The sequence below is a fragment of the Schistocerca serialis genome, chromosome 3 (genome assembly GCF_023864345.2).
Source record: "Schistocerca serialis cubense isolate TAMUIC-IGC-003099 chromosome 3, iqSchSeri2.2, whole genome shotgun sequence".
Taxonomy (NCBI): domain Eukaryota; kingdom Metazoa; phylum Arthropoda; class Insecta; order Orthoptera; family Acrididae; genus Schistocerca; species Schistocerca serialis.
The window spans coordinates 1,031,347,162-1,031,369,098 of NC_064640.1; the positions used below are offsets into that span (position 1 = coordinate 1,031,347,162).

General features: G+C 41.7%; 1 protein-coding gene and 1 non-coding gene across 3 annotated transcripts in view; both read left to right on the plus strand.

Moving 5' to 3' along the window:
• LOC126471493 (exonuclease 1) overlaps positions 1 to 21,937 on the plus strand; it is a 152,923-nt gene that overhangs the window by 5,790 nt on the left and 125,196 nt on the right. The gene's annotated exons all lie outside the window — the stretch shown is intronic.
• Trnat-ugu (transfer RNA threonine (anticodon UGU)) lies at positions 7,623 to 7,696 on the plus strand. Its single transcript has one exon. It is a non-coding gene; the product is annotated as a tRNA-Thr (tRNA).

Here is a 21,937-nt window from a genome sequence, read left to right on the forward strand (position 1 = left end):
GGGTTCCTCCATGCGGGCCTCTCGGAGGGACTCTGTGGTTCTCTGTAGGCTCCGCATTGGTCACTCTTGGCTGACGCATGGTCATCTGCTGCGTCGAGAGGACCCCCCTCATTGTCGCTGTGGTGCGCTTATGACGGTGGCCCATATATTGTTGGACTGTCCTCTTTTAACCGCCCTCAGGCGAACTTTTAATCTCCAGGGTGCTTTATCATCTCTCTTAGGTGACAATGTCTCTATGGCAGATCGGGTTTTAAGTTTTATTCGCGCAAGCGGCTTTTATAGGTCCATTTAAATTTTTTTTTTTTTTTAACATCACCCTCTTTTGAGCTCTCTCTTTTACTTAGTTTTGTGTTGTGATTCGACTCCGCCCTAAACTTTTAGGCTGGAGGTTTTAACGTGTTGCAGAGTGGCTGGCTCATCCTATTATTTTCGTGATCAGCCAGCCACAGTTCTCTGCTGTGCAGTTTTAATTCCTTCTGCCTTTGTTCTCTATGTTGTTTTTGTTGCTGTGCTCTGTTTTCCATGTTGTCTTACAATGGACCATGGGGCTTTTCTTCCCCTGGAGTTTTTCTTTTAGTGCTTCGCTTGACTGGTGGATAGTTCCCCTGTGCTCTGTGTTTTTATGAAACAAGGGACCGATGACCTTTGTAGTTTGGTCCCTTTAATCTTTAACCCAACCAACCAACCTGATGCAGTTTGGAATTCCTGTGTGATAGCCGGGATAGATGTCTGCCCATTACACATTATGACACTCGTCAACTGTTGGCTGTCTCTGTCAGTCAACAGACAAGGTCGGCGTGTACGCTTTTGTGCTGTAAGTGTCCCTTAACATTTCCCATCGGAAACAGTGGACCTAGGGATGTTTAGGAGTGTGGAAATCTCGCATACAGACATATGACACAAGTGACACCCAATCACCTGAGCACATTCGAAGTCCATGAGTTCTGCAGAGCACCCCTTTCTGCTCTCTCACAATGTGTAATGACTACTGAGGTTGCTGATATGGAGTACCTCGCAGCACAATGCACCTAATATGAAAAACGTATGTTTTTGGGGGTGTCCAGATACTTCTGAACATACAGTGTGTATGCTCAGCAAACTAGATAAAAAAATCAGTAATGTCATATCTCAATGAGGAACTTGAAACTTTCAGCACAGGCTAGGAGCATGTAGAGGAACTCTGGCTCAGGTTTAAAAGAATAGTTGACCACACACTGGATAGATATGTATCCATGAGAACAGTTCATACTGTGAGGGTAACTCCATGGTATACAGCCACTGTAAAGAAACTACAAAAGAGAGAGAGAGATTACTGCATAATAGGTGAAAACAAAGTGTAGGGCTACAGGCAGAGAGATGCTGAATGAAACACATTTGGCTGTCAAGAGAGCAATGCATGATGCCATCAGTGACTACCGTAATAGAATATTGTCAGATGACATTTCACAAAACCCAAAGAAATTCTGGTCATATGTAAAGGCTGTTAGTGGCACCAAAGTCAGTGTACTGTCCCTCGTGAATGAGACAGGAACTGAAATTGAAAGTAGCAAAGCAAAAGCTGAAATGCTTTACTCTGTTTTAAAATGTTTCTTTATGAAGAAAAACCCCAGAGAATTGCCTGAATTTAATCCTCAGACAACTGGAAAGATGAATGAAATAAGTATTAGTGTCAGTGGTGTTGACAAACAGCTGAAGTTATTAAAACTGAACAAAGCTCCAGGCCCCAATGGAATCCCTGTCAAATTCTATACAGAATTTGTGGCTAAGTTAGCTCCTCTTCTCACTATAATCTATCATACATACCTCAGAACGAAAACCCATTTGCAGTTCTTGGAAAAAGTCTCAGATCACGCCCGTCTACAAGAAGGATAGTAGAAGTGATCCACAAAACTACCATCCAGTATCCTTGACATCAATTTGTTGTAGAATCTTAGAACATATTCTGAGCTCTAACATAATGAGTTTCTTGATCAGAATGACCTTCTCAATGCTAACAAGCATGGTTTTCGAAAAGACTGATTGTGTGAAACCTAATTTGCATTATTCTCACATGATATACTGAAAGCATTTGGATCAAGACAACATGGTAGGTGCAGTGTTTCTTGATTTACAGAAAGCATTTGACTCAATGTCACACCTATGCTTATTGTCAAAAGTATGGTCGTATGGGGTATCAACCAAAATTTGTGACTGGATTGAGGACTTTTTGGTAGGGAGGAGACAGCATGTAATCTTGGATGGAGAGTCATTGTCAGATGTAGAAGTAAATTTAAGTGTGCCCCAGGGAAGTGTGTTGGTCACTTGCTGTTCATGTTGTATATTAATGCCCTTGTAGACAATATTAATTGTAAAATCAGGCTTTTTGCAGATGATGCAGTTATCTATAGTGAAGTACTATATGAGAGAATCTGCATAAATATTCAGTCAGATATTGATAAGATTTCAACACGGTGCAGAGACTGGCAACTTGCTGTAAATGTTCGGAAATGTAAAATTTTGGACTTCACAAAACGAAAAAATGTAGTATCCTATGACTATAATATCAGTGAGTCGCTGTTGGAATTGGCCAACTCATACAAATACCAGGGTGTAACATTATGTAGGGATATGAAATGGAATGATCACATAGGTTCAGTCATGGGTAAAGCAGGTGGTAGTTTTCGTGATTGGTAGACTACTGGGAAAGTGCAATGAGTCTACAAAAGAGATTGATTAGATTAGATTTATACCAGTTCCATGGATCATGAATACGATATTTCGTAATGATATGGAACGAGTCAAATTTTCCAGTACATGACATAATTAAGTTAATTTAACAACATAATTAAGTTAATATAACAATTTTTTTCCTTAATTTATTTGTAAAAATTCCTCTATGGAGTAGAAGGAGTTGTCATTCAGAAATTCTTTTAATTTCTTCTTAAATACTTGTTGGTTATCTGTCAGACTTTTGATACTATTTGGTAAGTGACCAAAGACTTTAGTGGCAGTATAATTCACCCCTTTCTGTGCCAAAGCTAGATTTAATCTTGAATAGTGAAGATCATCCTTTCTCCTAGTATTGTAGTTATGCACACTGCTATTACTTTTGAATTGGGTTTGGTTTGTTAATAACAAATTTCATAAGAGAGTATATATACTGAGAAGCTACTGTGAATGTCCCTAGATCCTTAAATAAATGTCTGCAGGATGATCTTGGGTGGACTCCAGCTATTATTCTGATTACACACTTCTGTGCAATAAATACTTTATTCCTCAGTCATGAATTACCCCAAAATATGATGCCATATGCAAGCAATGAGTGAATATAGGCATAGTAAGCTAATTTACTAAGATGTTTATCACCAAAATTTGCGATGACCCTTATTGCATAAGTAGCTGAATTCAAACGTTTCAGCAGATCATCAATGTGTTTCTTTCAATTTAATCTCTCATCAATGGACACACCTAAAAATTTTGAATATTCTGCCTTAGCTATATGCTTCTGATTAAGGTCTATATTTATTAATGGCATCATACCATTTACTGTACGGAACTGTATGTACTGTGTCTTATCAAAATTCAGTGAGAGTCCGTTTACAAGGAACCACTTAGTAATTTTCTGAAAGATATTATTGACAATTTCATCAGTTAATTCTTGTTTGTCAGGTGTGATTACTATACTTGTATCATCAGCAAAGAGAACTAACTTTGCCTCTTCATGAATACAGAATGGCAAGTCATTAATATATATTAAGAACAACAAAGGACCCAAGACTGACCCTTGTGGAACCCCATTCTCGATAGTTCCCCAGTTTGAGGAATGTGCTGATCTTTGCATATTATGAGAACTGCTTATATCAACTTTTCTGCACTCTTCCAGTTAGGTACGAATTAAACCATTTGTGCACTGTCCCACTCATGCCACAATACTTGAGCTTGTCTAGCAGAATTTCATGATTTACAGAATCAAAAGCCTTTGAGAGATCACAAAAAATCCCAATGGGTGGTGTTCGGTTATTCAGATCATTCAAAATTTGATTGGTGAAAGCATATATGGCATTTTCTGTTGAAAAACCTTTCTGGAAACCAAACTGACATTTTGTTAGTACTTCATTTTTACAGATATGTGAAGCTACTCTTGAATACATTACTTTCTAAAAAATTTTGGATAAAGCTGTTAGAAGGGAGATTGGACGGTAATTGTTGACATCAGATCTATCCACTTTTTTATGCAAAGGTATAACAACAGCATATTTCAGTCTATCAGGAAAAATGCCCTGTTCCAGAGAGCTATTACACAGATGGCTGAGAATCTTACTTATCTGTTGAGAACAAGCTTTTATTATTTTGCTGGAAATGCCATAAATTCCATGTGAGTTTTTGCTTTTAAGCAAGTTTATTATTTTCCTGATTTCAGAGGGAGAAGTGGGTGAGATTTCAATTGTATCAAATTGCATAGGTATGGCCTCTTCCATTAACAGCCTAGCATCTTCTAATGAACACCTGGATCCTACTATCCACAACATTTAGAAAATGATTATTAAAAAGATTTTCAACTTCTGACTTTTTGTTCGTAAAGTTTTCATTCAATTTTATGGTAATACTGTCTTCCTGTGCTCTTGGTTGACCTGTTTCTCTTTTAATAATATTCCAAATTGTTTTAATTTTATTGTCAGAGTTGCTGATTTTAGACATGATACACGTACCTCTGGATTTTTTAATAACTTTTCTTAATATAGCACAGTAGTTTTTATAATGTTTGATAGTTTCTGGGTAACTACTCTTTCTTGCTTCCGGTTACAAGATATTTTTATACCCTTAGTAAGCCATGGTTTGTTACATGGTTTCTTACGAGTATATTTAACTATTTTCTTGGGGAAGCAGTTTTCAGATGCATTTACAAAAGTGTCACGAAATAAATTATATTTTAAATTTGCATCAGGTTCACGGTACACCTCATCCCAGTCTAACTGCTGTAGGCTTTCCCTGAAATTTGCAATTGTTAAATCGTTACCGAGCGAGGTGGCGCAGTGGTTAGCACACTGGACTCGCATTCGGGAGGACAATGGTTCAATCCCGTCTCCGGCCATCCTGATTTAGGTTTTCCGTGCTTTCCCTAAATCATTTCAGGCAAATGCCGGGATAGTTCCTTTGAAAGGGCACGGCCGATTTCCTTCCCAATCCTTCCCTAACCCGAGCTTGCGCTCCGTCTCTAATGACCTCGTTGTCGACGGGACGTTAAACACTAACCACCACATGTTAAATCGTTGACTGAACGTACTACTTTGGAGGACTGTTTAGTGCTGCTTACAAACCACTTGTGCAACCCATGCTAGAATATTGCTCAAGTGTGTGGGACCTGTACCAGATAGGGTTGGATACTGCACATATACAGAGAAGGGCAGCACGATCGTTCACAGTTGTATTTAATCCATGGGAGAGTGTCACAGAGTTACAGAAGGAACTGAAATGGCAGACTCTTGAAGATAGATGTAAACTATCCTGAGAAAATTTAGTAACCAAGTTTCAGGAACCGGCTTTAAATTATTACTCTAGGGATATACAACCCCCTATATATCACTCACACAGGGATCTTGAGGATGAGATTAGAATAATTACTGCATGCACAGAGACATTCAATCATTCTTCCCACACTCCATATGTGAACATATCAGGTAGAAACCCTAAAAACTGGTACAATGTGACATACCCTCTGCCATACACCTCACGGTGGTTTCCATAGTGTAGATGTAGATATAGAATACTGTATGATATTGTAAGAGTTCATAGTGTTAGATGTTAATATAACTCCTCAAAGAAAGGTCATTGTTCTACTTAAAATGGCCATTTCTGAACTTCGAAGCTAATTATTGCTTAATTTATGTTTATGTGATTTTGTATTTGTGGATAGCTTGAATAAAGTCAACAGGTAGCTTGCTATGTAAAACTGAGTTAGAATTTTAAAAATATCCTCCATTACCTTCATTCATTTGTTTGTTTATTTCATCATGGATTCATCTCAAAATTATATAGGATTTGTCACAGTAATACAATAAAAATCAGTAGCCCAAAATACAGATCAACACAATAGCTGAGTATGCTCTATAATGATAGGAAGTATTGTCGGCCATGCCCTTCATGAAGGAACCATCCTTGCATTTGCCTGAAGTGATCTAGAAAGACCATGGAAATCCCAAATCATGATAGCTGGTCAGTGTGAACCCTAACCCCCTGAATACGAGCTCAGTGCCTTAACAGTTACACAAGCTTATTTGGTTGGTCCCTGTCTACATCTACGTAACTACTCCACAGTTCACACTTAAGTGGCTGTCAGAATGTTCATCAAACCACCTTCGAACTATTTCTTACTTTTCTACTCTTGAACAGTGAGTGCATGGGAAAAGTTAAAATGTAAGTCTTTCCATGTGAGCTCTGATTTCTCTTATTTCATGATGATGATAATTTCTTCGTATATTGGTTGGTGTCAATAAAATATTTTCACATTCAGAGGAGAAAGTTGGTGATATGATTCATTGAAAAAATCTTGCCACAATGAATAACTCCTTTGTTTTAATGGTTACGACCCCCTCCTGCTGCCCTTCTTTGGACCTTTTTCTTGTCCTCCAGCAATCCTATCTGGTATGGATCCCAAAAACAAAGTAATACTCCAGCAGAGGACAGACAATCATAATGATGGCATTCTCGTCAGTAGACTTGTTGTAAACGATGACTAACTGACAACCTCAGCTGCCGACAGGTGTTGTTGATATACCTCGATGTGGACAGCTGAAAATGTGTGCCCCGACCAGGACTCAAACCCGGGATCTCCTGCTTACATGGCCGATGCTCTATCCATCTGAGCCACTGAGGACGCAGACGAATAGCGCGACTGCAGGGACTTATCCCTTGCACGCCCCCCATGAGACTCACATTCCCAACTGTCCACAATTCTACATATGTATTGTACCTTATAGACATTTGCCCAACCACTCATTACTCGTGCACGCTTTGGCGATTCCTGTAAGAGTTTGGGCAACCTGTGCGCATTCGCACAGACGAAGGTCAATGGCTGGGTAGCCTTTAACTATATATACGAAGACAGCAACTTGTTCTCGAAAGAACAGTTACTGTTGATGACCGTGCAGCTTTTCCCTGGAATAAACGATGACTAACTGACAACCTCAGCTGCCGACAGGTGTTGTTGATATACCTCGATGTGTCCTCGGTGGCTCAGATGGATAGAGCGTCTGCCATGTAAGCAGGAGATCCCGGGTTCGAATCCCAGTCGGGGCACACATTTTCAGCTGTCCACATCGAGGTATATCAACACCACCTGTCGGCAGCTGAGGTTGTCAGTTAGTCATCGTTTACGGTCATCAACAGTAACTGTTCTTTTGAGAACAAGTTGCTGTCTTCGTATATATAGTTAAAGGCTACCCAGCCATTGACCTTTGTCTGTGCAAATGCGCACAGGTTGCCCAAACTCTTACAGGAATCGCCAAAGCATGCGCGAGTAATGAGTGTTTGGGCAAACGTCTATAAGGTACAATACATATGTAGAATTGTGGACAGTTGGGAATGAGAGTCTCACGGGGGGGCGTGCAAGGGATAAGTCCCTGCAGTCGCGCTATTCGTCTGTGTCCTCGGTGGCTCAGATGGATAGAGCGTCTGCCATGTAAGCAGAAGATCCCGGGTTCGAGTCCCGGTCGGGGCACACATTTTCAGCTATCCACATCGAGGTATATCAATAACACCTGTCGGCAGCTGAGGTTGTCAGTTAGTCATCGTTTATTCCAGGGAAAAGCTGCACGGTCATCAACAGTAACTGTTCTTTCGAGAACAAGTTGCTGTCTTCGTATATAGACTTGTGTCTTGTAAGTGGTCTGCCAGTAAAATACAGTCTTCGATTTGCCTTCACCGCAACATTATCTGTGTGGTCATTTCAATTTAAGTTGTTTGTAATTGTAATTCCTAGGTATTCAGCTGAATTGACAGTCTGTAGATTTCCGTGATTTATGATGTAACTGAAATTTAACGAATTCCTTTTCATACTCATGTGTATGACTTCATTCATACTTTTCCATGTTTAGAGTCAATTGCCACTTTTCAAACCAGGCAGCCATTGAGTCTTAAGTTATTTTACAATTGGTTTTGATTGTCTAATGACTTTACTAGATGGTAAATGACAGCATCATCTACAAACAATCTTAAGAGGGCTGCTCAGATTGGGTCCTAAATCATTTATATAGTTTAGGAATAGCAGAGGGCCTATAACACTCCCTTAGGAAATGCCAGATACCACTTCTGTTTTATTCAATGACTTTCCATCAATTATTACAAAGTGTGACATTTCTGACAGATCATGAATGCTGTTGCAAGCCAAGATGATACTCCATAGGCATACAATTTGATTACAAGTCTCTTGTGAGGAACAGAGCTGGTTGTGTTTCACAAGAGCAGTATTTTCTGAATTTGTGCTGGCTGTGTGTTAATAAGTCATTTCTTCAAGGTAATTCAGAATGTTTGAACACAGTACACGAGGTCTGTTCAAAACATTCCGAAACATTGTCCATAAAATTTTCTACGATTACCTTTTACTTATTATGCATTGTCTCCAAAATAGTCTCCTCCACAATTGATACACTGCTCTCAACACCGTTTCCACTTCTGAAATAAGTCTTGGTATGCCTTTTGCTGGATCGCGTGAAGCACCATGTGTCAATTTTCTTTTATCTCATCTGTCGGTGCGAATCTTCATCCTTTCAATGTACGAGGGTAAGTCAATTATTATCTGCAAAGTAGTTATAAAATTTTATTGTAATCAAATAGGAAACTTACAAGTACATCATTTTTGACATAAATCTCCTTGCATTTCAATGCAATTGGTCCATTGTTGTACAAGCTTCCTGATGCCCTCATAAAAGAAGGTTCCCGGTTGAGCTGTGAGCCAGGAATGCACCACTTCTTTCGCCGCTTTGTCCGAGGCAAATCGACAGCCCCTTAATTCATGCTTGAGTGGACCAAACTGGTGATAGTCAGAAGGGGAAAGATCGGGACTATATGGAGGATGATCCAGTACTTCAAATTTAAGTTTCTGCAGTGTTTCAGCAGTGTGGGCAGCAATATGCAGATGGGCATTGTAGTGCAACAACACACCACCTTTTGACAGCAAACCTTGGTGTTTGCTTGGAATTGCAGGCTTTAGCATCTCACTGTGACGCACGCTGTTTATTGTTGTGTCCCTTTCCCCATAATGTTCCAATACTGGACCTTGTGTGTCCCAGAAAACTGTAAGCATCAGTTTTCCTGCAGACAATTGGGTCATGAAATTTTTCTTGCACGGCAAATTCGGATTTTTCCATTCCATACTCCGCTGTTTACTCTCCGGCTCGTAATGATGGATCCATGTTTCATCTGTTGTGGATAATTTCGTAGGCAGAACCGTGACTGACTTGCAGACAATGTACCACTTCATCAATAGTTAATCGTCTGCCTAAGAGAATCATTTCACGTGAACGCTCAATGTTTTCTTAATTTGTGGCAGTAAACGGTCGTCCGGCTCCTTCATCATGTGTAACACTTGTATGACTATTTCGGAATTTTTCAATCCTTTTGTAGGCACTCCGTTGTGGCAAAACACTGTTCCTGTAATGCACCAAAAGTCTTCAATGAATTTTGGCGCCTGACATGCCTTCCGACCACAAAAAATGGATCACTGAATGTTGCTCTTCTTTGGTGCTAATAGACAGTGGAGCAACCATGATTAACAGCATGGCAGCGGTAACGAAACTAACCTAGCAGCTTGAAAATTGCAAAGATATAATAACAAATAAACAAGGCATGCGTCATAATCGTAAAATGACAGTACTACCAAAATAAACAAAAATATAACTAAATTGCGGATAATAACTAACTCACCCTTGTAGTTTTCAACTTCCGAAATAAAAGAAACAGTCCGCAGGGACCAGGTGTGGAGAGTACCGAGGATGAGGCAGCACAGTAATTTCATTTTTAGTGCAATTGTCATGCACCAACAGGGATGAATATGTAGGTGCATTATAGTGATGCAAGAGCCATGAATGTCTCGCCACATTTCAGGCTGTTTCCTTCTAACGTTTTCTCGCAGGCGTCGCAACATGTCTCGATAGTACCATCGGTTAACAGCTTGTCTCTGTAGCATGAATTCATGATGAACTAGTCCTTCAAAAATCAGAGAAAACTATCAGCATAACTTTGAGGTTTGACCTGACCTAAGAAACCGAGCGAGGTGGCGCTGTGGTTAGCACACTTGACTCGCGTTCGGGAGGACGACGGTTCAGTCCCGTCTCCGGCCATCCTGATTTAGGTTTTCTGTGATTTCCCTAAATCGCTTCAGGCAAATGCCAGGATGGTTCCTTTGAAAGGGCACGGCCGATTTCCTTCCCCATCCTTCCCTCCCCTGAGCTTGCGCAAAAAAAAAAAAAAAAAAAAAAACACTAGTCTCCTCCTCCTCCTCCTCCTCTGACCTAACAAGCTTTTTTTGGTCTTGGAGGACCTTTCCCGACTCATTGTGAAGACTGAACTGTGGTGTCAACATCATAACTATCAACCCACGTCTCATCGTGAGTTATGATTCTCTTGAGGAACATCTTGTTCTTATTTGCACAATACAAAAGCTCTTCACACATTGCGAGGTGAAGGTCTTTCTGGTCTTGACTCGTGAGCTGTGGGATGAACTTGACGGTAACACCATGCATTCAAAGAGGAAGACTGCACTGTAGTTCCTTCTCTAGATTGTCGCACAGATGACAAAATGGTAGGTATCGAAATAGACGACAGAGGGATAGAGAAACAATTAAAATCACTCAAAAGAGGAAAGGCCGCTGGACCTGATGGGATACCAGTTCGATTTTACACAGAGTACGCAAAGGAACTTGCCCCCCTTCTTGCAGCAGTGTACCATAGATCTCTAGAAGAGCGTAGCGTTCCAAAGGATTGGAAAAGGGCACAGGTCATCCCCATTTTCAAGAAGGGACGTCGAACAGATGTGCAGAACTATAGACCTATATCTCTAATGTCGATCAGTTGTAGAATTTTGGAACACATATTATGTTCGAGTATAATGACTTCTCTGGAGACTAGAAATCTACTCTGCAGGAATCAGCATGGGTTTCGAAAAAGGCAGCCGTGTGAAACCCAGCTCGCGCTATTCATCCACGAGACTCAGAGGGCCATAGAAACAGGTTCCCAGGTAGATGCCATGTTTCTTGACTTCCGCAAGGTGTTCGATACAGTTCCCCACAGTCGTTTAATGAACAAAGTAAGAGCATATGGACTATCAGACCAATTGTGTGATTGGATTGAAGAGTTCCTAGATAACAGAACGCAGCATGTCATTCTCAATGGCGAGAAGTCTTCCGAGGTAAGAGGGATTTCAGGTGTGCCGCAGGGGAGTGTCACCTGGGCGCTAATGACCATAGAAGTTTTGCGCCCTAAAACCACAAACAAAAAAAAAAGGGGAGTGTCATAGGACCGTTGCTATTCACATTATACATAAATGACCTTGTGGATGACATCGGAAGTTCACTGAGGCTTTTTGCGGATGATGCTGTGGTATATCGAGAGGTTGTAACAATGGAAAATTGTACTGAAATGCAGGAGGATCTGCAGCGAATTGACACATGGTGCAGGGAATGGCAATTGAATCTCAATGTAGACAAGTGTAATGTGCTGCCAATACATAGAAAGAAAGATCCCTTATCATTTAGGTAAAATATAGCAGGTCAGCAACTGGAAGCAGTTAATTCCATAAATTATCTGGGAGTACGCGTTAGGAGTGATTTAAAATGGAATGATCATATAAAGTTGATCGTCAGTAAAGCAGATGCCAGACTGAGATTCATTGGAAGAATCCTAAGGAAATGCAATCCGAAAACAAAGGAAGTAGGTTACAGTACACTTGTTCGCCTGCTGCTTGAATACTGCTCAGCAGTGTGAGATACGTACCAGATAGGGTTGATAGAAGAGATAGAGAAGATCCAACGGAGAGCAGCGCGCTTTGTTACAGGATCATTTAGTAATCGTGAAAGCGTTACGGAGGTGATAGATAAACTCCAGTGGAAGACTCTGCAGGAGAGACGCTCAGTAGCTCTGTACAGGCTTTTGTTGAAGTTTCGAGAACATACGTTCACCGAAGAGTCAAGCAGTATATTGCTCCCTCCTACGTATATCTTGCGAAGAGACCATGAGGATAAAATTAGAGAGATTAGAGCCCACACAGAAGCATACCGACAATACTTCTTTCCACGAACAATACGAGACTGGAATAGAAGGGAGAACCGATAGAGGTACTCAAGGTACCCTCCGTCACATACCGTCAGGTGGCTTGCGGAGTATGGATGTAGATGTAGATGCTGTGTCAGGATTTCAAGACATGATCCAACTGAAATGTTATATTCTTCTGTAATCTCTCAGTCAGTCTTCAGTTGGCACACCACAAGTTCATTGATGTTCCTGACATGAGCATCGTCAGTAGATGTCAGTGGGGGTCCTGAATGAGGGTCAGCTTTAACTTCCTTATGGTCATTTTTAAACTGTGAGAACCATTCTTAGCAACAAGTACAACTTAAGCACTCATCGCTGTAGGCTTTCTGCATCATTTGGTGTGTCTCTGTGAAGATTTTCATGAGTTTCATGCAAAATTTAATGCAGACGCATTGTTCATCTAAATCTGCCATTTCAGAATTCACAAACTGTGTGACACAACATTCTATTCAATACAGCACTGAACAACTAACAGACATACAACTATGAAACTTCTAGCAGTTATACATTAAACACAGGCGTGTGCAGGGATGTCAACTGCATTTTCCTCCAACATTACGGAAATTACGGATTTTCTGTAATTTTTTGATCAGACCTCATATGTTCTAAAATCCTGCTGCAAATTGATGTTTGTGATATTGGTCTGCAATTCAGCAGATTACATCTATTTCCTTTCTTGAGTATTGGTGTGACAAGTGAAACTTTACAGTTTTTAGTTACAGATCTTTCAGTGAGTGAATGGTTTGGTATGAGTGCTAAGTATGTAGCTAGTGTGTCACCATACGCTGAAAGAAACATAATTGGTATACAATCTAGATTGGAAGACTTGCCTTAATTCAGAGATTTAAGCTGCTTTGCTACACCACGGCCATCTACTTGGAAGTTTCTCGTGTGGGCAATTGTTCTGGATTCAAATTCTATAATATTTATTTTGTCTTGTTTGGTGAAGGCATTTTGGAAAACTGTATTTAGTAACTCCACTCTACTGGCACTGTCATTAGTGACATTACCAGTGGTGTTGTGCTGTGAAGTTTGGTTGGTTGATTTGTGGGAGGGGACCAAACAGCAAGGTCATTGATCCTATCAGCTTAGGAAAGGATGGGAAAGGAATCAGTCACGCCCTTTCAAAGGTACCATCCCAGTATTTTCCTGAAGCTATTTTGGGGAATCACGGGGACCCTAAATCAGGATGGCAGGACACGTGTTTGACCCATCGTCTTCCTAAACTCAAGTCCAGTGTGCTAACCACTGGGAAGGTATCAATTGTATCTTGCCTCTGGTTTATTTTATGTTTGACCAGTACCTCTTTGGGTCAATCCAAATGAAGTGGTCCAATAAATACTTTATGTTTGACCGGAACCTCTTTGGGTCAATCCAGATGAAGTGGTCCAATAATAATAATAAGTTTGGGAAACAATAAGGTTTTTGTGCATTTTTATCACCCTACTGGCCCAAGAACATCATTCAAGAAATCTACTAGTGACAAAGTTTGGATACCAATGAAAACGTTTTAAGGAAACCTTCAGTGCTTGAACTTACCACAGCAACTGGGGGGTCTTATTCTATATCACAGAAGCTGTCTCAAGAAATAAGTGTTCTTAACATTCACCACCAGGTTTAGGAACAGTCAAATCTCAAAGGATGTTAATTGAAAATATTTATTTTAAGTATGTCAAAATAATATAAATGTTAATTTCAGTGATGTTTCCACTTTTTGTATATAATTCAGTACCTTACTTCAATAATAATTGATTATATCCCGCCAATATCACACATGAATAGGCAACAGCCATAAGATCAGTTGTAGAGTAATGTGGGTTATCTCCTCATTTTCAAATATTCATATCTTTGTTGAAGATATCAATGTTGAAATTTTTACAGTATATTGCTATCATATAGGTGTACAAACTGTGCAAAAATCATATTTTTATGTTCAGTCCCACCTGAGATAACTAACCCCAAACTTTACAAAAAATGAAAATTTTTAAATTTTAAAAATTCATAAAAAATTAAGGAAACATTTGTAAGTGTTTTTGCTCTGTATGAGGCTAGTAGTGTACAATATCTAACTATAGGAAAAATTATACTCTCATAAATCACTCCTTGTTTGTTATTTTTGGGCCTAAAAGCAGATTTTTGAAAATTTGGATACCAAACTTTGGAGGTCATTTTGACTGGTTATTTTTGAATTTAGGGTATTTTGCGTAATAGACAATGTTGTAGAGGACACTTTTCTAAAAACAATCATGTCAATTGCAATGTTGTAACTTAACCCAGTGGAGAGAGATTCAAATTTTCGCTAATGTCTCCAGACAGAAAAATCGTCGCGCGCCTACAAATAAAAATGGCCACCATCCAGTAAAGGTGCAAGATAAATTATTTTAAACAACTGTTTTGAACTTCTCAAATATAGGGCAATCACAAATAAAAAATTTAAATATTTAAAAATGGTCAAGCAACCATCACTGGACCACTTCATATGGATTGACCCCTTTGGATTTCGCCCCCAAGGGCTTTGCATTCCTTTGCTGGGTATTGGTTGGGTGATCCCAGGATTCCTGAGCCAGGGACTGGTAAGTACCAGCAGCCTCCAGTCACAGTAAGCTCTGGGCATGCTTCAGCGACCACTGTGCAGTGCAGCGGTGGTACATTGTGTGGCATAGGAAACGACTCTTGGCTTGTGCACTGGGATCATGAACACTCTCAATCCCTTCATGCTGATGATATGCATGGCTGTTGAGGTGGAACAGTTGTTAGTGGACAACCTCTCAGCAACATGCCATACCTGAGTAGTGTAGGGCTTACTGAGGCACACGGGGCTCTGTCTGGGTGGAGTTTTATTTCGCTGGCTGCTTGTGGGACTGAGTTGGAACCATCAAAATTTTCTCCTCTTCCTTCCAGTAGAATAGGTGGGCCACAGGCTGGTACTAACACTCAGTCGTTCAGAAGACATTGTGTGGTGAGTCCTGCAGATACTGGATTTGTTCAGGTTGGTTCAGTTTTTAGTAGCAGAATGCATGCTGTAGCTCAGAATGTGTTTTTGATAGTTAGAAGAAAAGAGGGAAACTTTGAAAAAGTTTCCCCTTTGTACATTCAGAAGGGTTTAGAGGCCATCACAGGTACATTAAAATCTGTCAAGCGGTTGCACAGTGGGACACTGATGCTCAAAACCTGTAGACCTGAACAAGTGACAAACCTGCAGAAGGCAAAAATCCTTAGATGATATACCACTGAAACTGAGCACCACACAACCTTGAACTACAGTAAAGGTCTTGTGACATGTGGGACTCTAGTGGACATTTCCAAAGAAGAACTGAATGAAGAGTGGGCTTGAGAAGGGATAGTCGATGTGCATAATATCGTGAAGAGGATGGATGGGGACCTGGTAAAATCTGACTCCTATATCCTTACATTCAGTAGCACAAAACTCCCAGAGCACGTCAAGGAATGTTTTCTTCGCTTAAGTGTGCAGCATTATGTCCCTAACCAATGTGCTGTTTTAAATGCCAGTGCTTTAGGCACACCATTTTAGGATGTAAGGGAGAAGCCACCTGTGTCAAATGTGGTAATGTTGCCTGCAGAGTCGTCGTTTATTCATCTCCTTTGAAGTGTGTAAATTAATGTGAGGATTACTCTGTCTGTAGTAGGAACTGCAGCACATATCTTGAACGAAAGATTCAAGAGCTTAAAACTGTATGACCAAACACATACTGTATGGTGAGACCAGAAAGATACACAAGACCATGCTGGCCCCCATGTTCATTACATCCTTTGTTTCAGCTCGTCATCTATATCTGCGTGATTACTCTGCTATTCACAACAAAGTACCTGGCAGTAGGTTCAGTGAACCACCTTCAAGCTGTCTTTCTAGCTCTCCATTCTCGAACGGCGGGCAGGGAAAACAAGCACTTAAAATTTTCTATGTGAGCCCTGATATCTCTTATTTTATTGTGATGATCATTTCTCCCTATGTAGGTGGTTGCCAACAGAATGTTTTCGCAATCAGAGGAGAAAACTGGTGATTGAAATTTCATGAGAAGATCCCATCACAACGAAAAACGCCTTTGTTTTAATGATTGGCACTCCAATTCATGTATCATGTTTGTAGCACTGTCTCCCCTATTTCGCGATAATACAAAACAAGCTGCTCTTCTTTGAACTTTTTTGATGTCATCTGTCAGTCCCACCCGAAACGGATCCCACACCACACAGCAATACTCCAGAATAGGGCGGACAAGTGTGGTGTAAGCCATCTCTTTAGTAGACCTGTTGCACTTTCTGAGTGTTCTTCCAGTGAATTACAGTCTTTGGTTTGCTCTACCCATAACATTATCTATGTGATTGATCCAATTTAGGTTATTTGTAATTGTAATCCCTAAGTATTTAGTTGAATTTACAGTTTCAGATTTGTGTGACTTATTGCGTAATTGAAATTTAGTGGATTTCTTTTAGTACTCATGTGAATAACTTCACACTTTTCATTATTCAGGGTCAATTGCCATTTTGGCACATTCAGATATCTTATCTAAATCATTTTGCAATTTGTTTTGGTCATCAGATGACTTTACAGGATGGTAAATGACAGCATCATCTGCAAAAAACCTAAGACGGTTAGTCAGATTGTCTCCTATGTCATTAATATAGATCAGTAACAATAGAGGGTCGATAACACTTCCTTGGGGAACATCGGATATTACTTCTGTTTTACTCGATGACTTTCCGTCTGTTACTATGAACTGTGACCTTTCTGACAGGAAATCGTGACTCCAGTTGCACAGTTGAGGCAATATTCCGTAGGCACGCAGTTTGATTAGAAGATCTTGTGAGGAACAGTGTTGAATGCCTTCTGGAAATCTAAAAAAAATGGAATCAATTTCACATTCCTTGTCGAAAGCATTCCTTACTTCATAAGTATACAGAGCTAGTTGTGTTTCACAAGTACGATATTTTCTGAATCCGTGCTGCCTGTGTGTCAATAAATTGTTTTCTTTGATGGTACTTCATAATGTGTGAACACAGAATGTGTTCCAAAACCCTGCTGCAAATCAACGTTAGTGATATGGTTCTGTAATTCAGCAGATTACTCCTACTTCCCTTTTTGGGTATTGGTGTGACTTGAGCAATATTCCAGTCTTTAGGTACGGATCTTCCTGTGAGCGAGTGGTTGTATATAATTACCAAATATGCAGCTATTGTATCAACATACTCTGAAAGGAACCTGGGTAGTACACAGTCTGGATTGGAGGCCTTGCCTTTATTAAGTGATTTAAGCTGCTTTGCTACACCGAGGATATCTGCTTCTGTGTTTCTCATCTTGGCAGTTGTTCTTGATTGGAATTCAGGAATATTTACTTCATCTTCTTTGGTGAAGGAGTTTCGGAAAACCGTGTTTAATAACTCTGCTGTAATGGCACTGTCATCAGTGACTTCACCGTTGTTATCGCACAGTTAAGATATTGATTGCATCTTGCCACTGGTATGCTTTATGTATGACCAGAATCTCTGGGTTTTCTGCCAGATTACAAGACAGAGTTTCATTATGGAGATTATTAAAAGCATCTCGTATTGAAGCACACACTATATTTCGAACTTGTGCAAAACTTTGCCAATTTTGAGGATTTTGCGTTCTTCTAAATTTGGCGTGCTTTTTTTGTTGCTTCTGCAACAGCGATCTGATCTCTTTTGTGTACCATGGGAGCTCAATACCATCACTTATTAATTTATGTGGTATATATCTCTCATCTGCCGTTGATACTATCTCTTTGAAATCATTCCACATCTTTTCTACGCTTACATGATCAGATTGGAAGGAATGAAGACTGTCTTTTAAAAGGCATTAAGAGCATTTTTATCAGCTTTTTTAAATAGATATACTTTGCATTTCTTTTTGATGGTTGTATGTGTTACGGTATTCAGCCTAGGCCACAGCTCGTGGTCGTGCGGTAGCGTTCTCGCTTCCCACGCCCGGGTTCCCGGGTTCGATTCCCGGCGGGGTCAGGGATTTTCTCTACCTCGTGATGCCTGGGTGTTGTGTGATGTCCTTAGGTTAGTTAGGTTCAAGTAGTTCTAAGTTCTAGGGGACTGATGACCATAGCTGTTAAGTCCCATAGTGCTCAGAGCCATTTATTCAGCCTAACAGCAACTACCATATGGTTGCTAATCCCTGGATTTGTCACAATACTCACTATTTGTCCAGGATTATTTGTTGTTTCGCAACCATTTATGCTTCGAGTAGGCTCATGAAATAATTGTTCAAAATAATTTGCTGAGAAAGCATTCAGTACAATTTCGGATGATGTTTTATGCCTGCCGCTGGCTTTAAACGTATAATTTTTCCAGCATATCGAGGGTATATTGAAGTCTGTTAAGAAAGCCAATGCTGCTATACAAACGAAGGTTGCTTGTATCTATCAGCACTACTACCTGCAGTTGTCAATGCACTTGTGCTGCTGCTGTTACTTTGAAGCATATACCTCCCACTCTCCTCACAGCAGAACACCAGAAAGGGCTGTGTGATTGCTGACGTTGCAGAGATTCATACCCCTTTAAAGGTTCAGTCTGGTCCAGTGTCCAGTGCTATCACTACCACTGCACCAGTTGGGGCACCAAAGCCTCCCCAGGTGAAAAAATCGAAGGCCAAGTGTAAACTGATGACAGAGATGGGAAGTAAGCATTCCAGCGATGTTGACATCATGCTCTCTGACATCTCTCACGATGCATCTTCAGAGCTGATGGACCTTGATGTCAATGTGGGGCACTCGTCTCGCTGCAAGACTGAGCTTCCACCCGTTGTGGGCTCCCCTCCCTGGCAGAGAGACGGGGTTAAAGTGCTACCCCCATGATAAATGGTTATTGTAGTGGAACATTAATGAGTTCAGGACACATGTTGTGGAAATGAAATTCCTAGTACAGGAATGCCCCCTGTGCTTGTGTTCGCAGGAAACACATTTTAAAGCATCTGATGCCTCTGCACTATGGGGCTATACCCTTCAGTGGAAGGATGACCTGACTGGGGAAAGGGCCAAGCTATGTTTGTCAATAACAAGCATCTCTCCTCTGCCCTGCAGGGGGCTCAACACTTTGGTGAGTTAGTGCTTGGCTACCACAGGGCCCCAGCCTTTGCAGCACCCTTTCTGTGGTGCATGTCTACCCTCCTGCTATTCATTTTCCCTCTCCCTTGGGGGAACATGTCATGGGTATCTTCGGAAATGTGTTCTGAAATTTTGGTAGCCTGGCTTCGGAACAGTCCCTTGTCTGCTTTTTCCTTCTCCCGTCATTCTCCATCTCCTCCCCTTCCTCCGCTCTGGTGTTCGAGATCTCTCTTTGTTTCTTCTACCTCCCTGTGTGTACTTCTGAAATCCGGCCCATGCATTTGATGCATAGCAGGTAACCTTGTAATGCTTTTTACTTTTTATTTGTAGCAATATGGCGAAGGCCTTTGGTTTGGGAACTCCGCTGTTGCTGTGACATATTTTGTGGACCTTTCTCCAAGGGGAAGTCCTATTACAAAAGTTGTACAGTCATGGAAGAAACACTGCAAACAATGGATAAAATTAACTTGCTTTTAGGTCTCTTTCCTTCCAGCGATTGGACTTAACGTGTAGCTGCTTTTAATTTCTTTTACTCCTTGATGTTCGAGGTTATGACATTGGTGCATATAACCTCAGTTGTTTTTGTGCCCCGAAATAGAGGGAGAGGGAGGGGGAGGGAGGGAGGGGGGGAGAGAGAGAGAGAGAGAGAGAGAGAGAGAGAGAGAGAGAGAGAGAGAGAGAGAGAGATATCCTCTGCTCTCTCCCTGGCCACTGACTAGCAAGCAGTTGCAGTTAAAATTCACAAATGCTCCCCCTGTCATAAGAAGCGACTAAAACGAGTCTCACATGTTTCGGCCTTTATGTGATGGTCCCCTGTAGGGTTTGACCATTTTTCAAAATTTTCCCGAAGAGTGAGCCAATTGGGGAAGGGCGCGCCTTACATGGTGCATCATGTCCAGTCTGCCTTGAGATCTTCAGCCCACTTTCTCGTCGTCGCACTGCAGTCCAGATCATTCTCCATCTCTTGGACGAGGATGCCTTCCTGGGTGCATTTTCCACCATGCACTATGGAGTGTCGCTTTTTGCGCCGACAATGACCATGGACTTCTTTGCACCTCATATCCAGCACGGTAGCCAGTCCGTTGTGGTGGGGCCGCCATGTACCCTGTTGGTTGTAGCCCCCTGACAACACAGGGATAGCTCTGCTGATGCCTGTGCAGTTAACTCCCCACATATGTCAAGGAGTATATGCCTGTCATTCTGGAGCCTCAGGACTACCAGCAATGGCCATCCTGCCAGGTGGCCTTTGCTGCGGCTGGGTGGCACCCGTGGGGAGGCCGCTGGTCGGAGTAGGTGGCATCAGGGTGGATGACGCGCGATGAAGCATACCACGTCACCACTTGCTGGTGATCAAACACCAGGAGTCTCTAAGCATTCCAAGTCTCAGTACAATGCAGGAAAGTACAACCCTAAATAATTCTCCTCCCTAGCCACACCATGGGAGGAACGCCAGGCTAAGAATGGCAGCAAACCTTATTCACCCCGGTACCTCGTGTGTACGAGAACTGGTGGGGACTCCTTTGTTTCGATGAAGCCACAGTTTTTTGTAGAGCGTTTAGAGGACAAGTTTGGGGAGGTGGAGTGCCTGTCCAAAATGCAATCTTGGTCAGTCTTGATAAAAACAACATCCTCTGCCCAGTCACGGAGTTTACTTGCTTGTAACAAGTTGGGGGATGTTTCTGTTACCATCACGCCACATAAGAGCTTAAATATGGTCCTGGGTATTATCTTCCACAGGGACTTTCTTTTGCAGTCTGACGACAAGCTCCACGCCAATATAGAGCAGCGAGGTGTTCATTTTGTGCGGCTTGTCCATTGGGGTCTGAGGGATAATCAGGTTGCCACCAGTGCCTTCATCTTGGCCGTAGAGGGTGACACCTTACCCGAGAAAGTCAAGGTGATGGTCTACTGCTGTGATGTCATGCCATATATTCCTCCCTCGATGCAATGCTGGAAGTTCGGCCCATTGTCTTCCTGCTGTACTTCCAGTGTCCCCTGTCGAGATTGTGGACGTCTGTCACATCCCAATAATCCATGTGTCCCGCCTCCCACCTGTGTCAACTGCGGAGAGCATCATTCACCTTGCTCGCCAGACTGCAGGATTTTAAGGAAAGAGAGGAAAATCGTGGAGTACAAGACCCTGGACCAACTGACCTACACTGAGGCTAAAGAGAAAATATGAGTGACTACATCCTGTGGCTATGACCACCCCATACACCACCATAACAAGAACAGTTGTAGCCCCATCAGTTCCACGAATTCCAGTTGGCTCTCAGAGCCAGAAGGCTACACTTGCCTCCTTGGTGGTGGTGGTGGTGGTGGTGGTGGGGGAGGGGGCACTTCCCCTGCTCTTGCACCACCTACCTCGGGAGCACTGCCCCAGCCGGAGAAGCGTAAGTCTTCTTCGGCTCCTCTCTTCAGGAAGGGGTCCCTTGAGTCACTGACTTCCCAGGTTTCTGCTAATGGGAAAGATGACGCCCGCCAGTGGCTGAAGTGCCCAAAAGCAGCTGGTTGTAGGGCTCGACGATCATCCTCAGTCCCAGAGACTGAGTCAGTGAAGC